This window comes from Helianthus annuus, chromosome 4 (genome assembly GCF_002127325.2).
Source record: "Helianthus annuus cultivar XRQ/B chromosome 4, HanXRQr2.0-SUNRISE, whole genome shotgun sequence".
NCBI lineage: Eukaryota > Viridiplantae > Streptophyta > Magnoliopsida > Asterales > Asteraceae > Helianthus > Helianthus annuus.
In genome coordinates this window covers 129,898,671-129,903,543 of record NC_035436.2, presented here as the reverse complement: position 1 = coordinate 129,903,543, position 4,873 = coordinate 129,898,671, and positions in this window count along the sequence as shown.

Below are 4,873 nucleotides of genomic sequence, written 5' to 3'. Positions count from 1 at the left end.
GAATTCTTGGACTTCTGGGTTAAACCTAACTCTCTTGGTTCGGGGTTTCTTTTTCTCCTGACTCTTTTTAAGTATCGAATCCCTTTTCTCTGGGGAAAAAGGATTCTCATAGTTTGCCTTGCGGACAAAGATTCCTTCTTCTAGGTTTACTGGGTTTTTAGAAGAAGATACAATATCTAATTTGTGGTAGATAGCAGACAGCTTTTGTTTACCCATACTGTAACTAACAAATAATCAGTTAATACAACAAATAATCACAGAATGATAACTAGTAGGATTAATTATTTTGTCACATACTTAATTCCGTAATAGGCTTAAATCAGTGGCTCGATCAGTGGCTCAATAGTTATTAATTATTAGCTCTGATACCACCTTCTGTCACGACCCCCGACCCACCCTGGACGGAATCGGGAGCCGCGAGCAATCCAGTGGTACCCGTGGTATTTGATTTAAGCGGCAGCAGAAGTCTTTTATTACAGGATCTTTTCGCCGTAAAAAAAATTCTCGTTTAATATATTATACAAAGTTTTAGGGATAAATTCCCATAATTTACAATACGTTGATTTCACACAGAAATCATTATTTGCCAAAACATGTTTTATTTATTTATTCACAATGAGTCACTTCTCTGAGCTTGTAGTGCTTTACTGCACTTTTCCTGGATCACACAGATCGCCTGAAACATGTTTGAAAAAGGTTTTGTCAGTGGGGAAATACTGAGTGAATCATTCTGTTTTCTAAAACGACCCGTTAGTTATAAATTACAGTATTAAGGGGAATTACAATGTCTCTGATATCAAACCAACTACCCACAGTATTTGTCACTCGACCAAACATTGGCTAGCCCATTTGTCCAATGGTGTCTGTGACTGTGGTCAGATCACCCCTTGGCCACCCGTTTGTCCAAGTGTGACGGGAAATAAGTAATGTATACAAAACCCCACATACCGGCTGTAATATGGTGATTACATAGACTTAATCCCTGTAATTATAACCTTTGAAAATAACTTGGAGTTTTGTAATACTTACTCACAAACTGTGAGAAAACAGTTTAAAAAGAAGAATGACTCACATTGCAGATTAACGAGCAAGATATAAGCCTACTGATTAGCCTTGATTAAACCTAATTTAACACAATGCACACACAGGCAGGTTAGTAACTAATACAGCAGTTACGTCAATTCACGAGATTAAACCCTCACAACGATTAATCAGTGTAATACTCGATAATTCAATCGGATTCACAACGAATAACAGAGCATAGTCCGAATTCGAACAGCACTCTAATATTCAAGTCGAAATCACGACGAATAATCAAAGTACAAGCTCAATTTGAGCAGCACCTGGACTATCGTTGGATAGCTATAATCGATCGGACGTTGAATCGTAATAGCGATCGAGTTATTACCCTGATTGTGGCAGCACCTCGTGATTAGTGTGTGTGTGTTGGACTGTTTCTGTAATAACTTAGTCTACGTAACTCGAATTTCCGTCGTTCCAAAGACAGATTTCAAGTTCCAAGGCCTAGTATTTATACGTGAATTTGGACTCCCCTGCGTGTCGCGGAAGAAGTCGTGACCCCTGTCGCGACTCGCCTGGGGTACCTATCTAGCCTAGAGTCGCCTTGTCGTGGTATAGCTTTGCTGAGTCGACGTTCAACGAAAATTATATTTAGACAACGACTTTTCAAAGATACCTATCATTTAGGGTTTAACCCCCTTGAGTTTTAGGGGCCCTAATCCTGATTCTGATTATTCTGAAAATTTTAGGGTTAGTGCAAAATTACTTGGGTGTCTCAATTAGGGTTTTCTTATTGACTAATTATTGTCCTAATTATTGATTTTAGTGGCAGTTGTTACATATTCAAAGTACTAATTCAAGTCCTTGATTGGATTTCTATGAGTACTTTATAATGTATGGGGCAAGACGATGAGACACAAGCCAAAATCCTTGTAGAATCTTTCTATCTTAATAGTTAGATTCTTAAAGGATATTTAAAGTACTATTTTAAATCTTTGATTGGATTTCTAAGAGTACTTTTCAACGTATGAGACAAGTCGATGAATGTGTGTTTATGTGATTAGTAGTGTAGGTGATTTAGATAACGAAACGAGTGTAATACAATAAGAACATGGTGGATACGCTGCTGATACTTCCTATATATAAGTCTTCTTATTGTATTACCCTTCGTGGCGTTATCCAAATCACTTTAGGATTTTGTGTTTTGATGAGACGATGTACAATTGCCAAATCCTTGTAGAATCTTCTTATTTTAAATATGTTAAATTATTAGAAGGATACCCAAAGTACTATTATAAATCCTTGATTGGATTTCTAAAAGTACTCCTGTAAGTCCTTGACTGAATTCAATGTTATAATGAAAAAAGGCACAAGAGAACAAAGAACAAAGTACGATTTTCAATGGCATAAAAATTACTTAGTATTAATCATATTGCCATTTACAAAAGACTTTTGCCACAAGTTTTATTATCAAGGCAATGTATTGAAATACCAAACTTTTTGCCATTAATTTGGCTAACAAAACCCATGTACTCACCAGCATTCTTTGTTGACGATATTTTCACATATGTTTCAGGTTTTGACAATTCAAGAATGCTACACATATGAATGCATTCGAGCCTTAGACTTATTTAAACTAAAGATAATTACATGTATTATTTGTATTGTAAAACAATATTAATATAATGAAACTTTTAGTACCATGTGTTGTGAGAAATTTGTAATGTGACTCCCCGACGATTCCACCACGGGTTGTTTATATACGCGGTCGGGGTGTTACACCTGATAATCATGTAGGTGAACAAAAAAGGAAAGACAAGAATGATAAACAGTGAGAAAAAATTAGTGGGCGCCAATGAAGAAACGCCAAGTGTAAATCCAAGGGATTTATCCTTGAGGAAATGGTCTCATCAAATAAGGGTTAATCCTTAGTCTTTCCTTTTTGAGGATGAATTGATAGCAATCTGCAAAACAAAACTCCATGAGACCCGTTACAAGGAGAGGTTGGGGGTTCTTCTTGTAAAAGATAAAACGAGTGTGTATGTTAATAGTAAGAGAGTGAGAGAGTCGATCTTTAAACTTGTTGTTGAAGGCTGATAGTTATAGCCGAAGAGTGTGGATAAGGAGTGGGCTGGTGGGCCTTGGGTCGGACGTCTCCAACAAGGAATATCCTGTTTGTCTCTTCTGACACGATCGTTAGTTTTGCAAAGTATAGAGATATTGGCGCATGGTGATTAGAGCCACGTGGTCTGGCGGTTGTCTTTGTTGTTGAGTCTGTCACCAGCTGTGAGTGGTGATCATGGAGCATTGAACGGCACAACCTAATTGGTTCCACGCCACTCTCCTTTCGTACTTCTCATCTCATGCATGATTAGCCATCGTAGTAGTTGTCTGGTCAGGGTCTGGCGTATACTAATTGGCTACAACTCCTGCCATTTGTACTCGTATTACCTGTTGTTGTGCTTAGTGCGCCGTTAAGAGCTTGTGCGAATAGTCTCGTGATTATTAAAAATTATTTTGCTAAGTCTGGGCATGGCTCTCTGTGCATGTGTGTTATAAATACTCGCGTAGGATTTAGTACCATACCCCTTTTGATTCTAGTTCTTCATTTTGATATTAGACTTTAACTTATGCTTGAGCTTTGTAATAGTTGGCGTAATATGTATCACTATGTACTGGCCAACACATGGTTAGTGTGCAAATAGTAATGGATACAAATGTTTGTTGCAAATTATAATTGAATTAACATTATATTTTGAATATGTGTTTGCCGAACGAGCACAAGTCACACTTACGATTTTATATAAAAATGTAAGCACTTATAGATGCGTACGCAATTTCAACTCATCTACACTTGTAATTGTAAGGATATCATGTTAAAGGAGTGTGTACACATTAAGATCACTTATTAGATTTTAACTAAAGTACTCAGGTGAGCGGGGCACTTCTCAGGGAGGGGAGCGGGGACCGAGCGGGAACACTGCCGCCATCGGCTCGGGGAACGTAAGCGGGGAGAGGGATCGGTGAGAGGTTACCGCATGAGAGAGAGGAGAGAGAGAGAGGGGGTGATTGGTTGTTAATGTGGGTCCACTCTTTTTCCACCAATCATATTTTTTTTCTTTTTTTTTATAAAAAATAATTGTGTGAGTGGAGTGATGCCAACGTTTGAGTGCAAAATGGAGACTTAAGAGGGGAGTTGACGTGACGCGTGCTGATTGGCCGTGAGTAAGAGAGGGGACTCCCCTAAGAGAGAAGTGCCCCTCTCACCCTTAGTGATAATTAGCGTAATCTGCATCACTTTGCACAAACCATTGCATGGTTAGTGAAAAGCGATAATTATTACACTTACAGAAGCTTTAATGAACCAATAGCAACGTGACCTTGGCACACACAATAAACTATTTCACGCTTATTGTCACTTACACTTGTAAAATCAATTATATATCTATAAAAAAGCAACTTAACGTTGCATTTAACCGGAAGAGTGTATGAATAACCGCTCACAAGTTGCATTTAACGGGAAGAGTATATGGATAACCGCTCACAGCCTCACGTGCTTCAACGTGCAACCCTATCCATATGCAACCGTCATCTCTGTTAAAATACATATGGTCACAACAGTTAAAAGCAAACCCATCGGTATGTTAAAAAAAAAAGTAACGAACCAACATGAATGTGTCGAGATTTTCATAACCTTCTCCGACGAAAACCTTTAAGAACCCATGAACAATCTCCCCAATTTCCAATTCTTTAACTACTGCGCGATTGCGGTCTCATTCCAAACCACAAAACCACCATCATCACTATGTGTCCAACAGGATATTCCGTATTGCCGGCAAGAACCATCTCATAC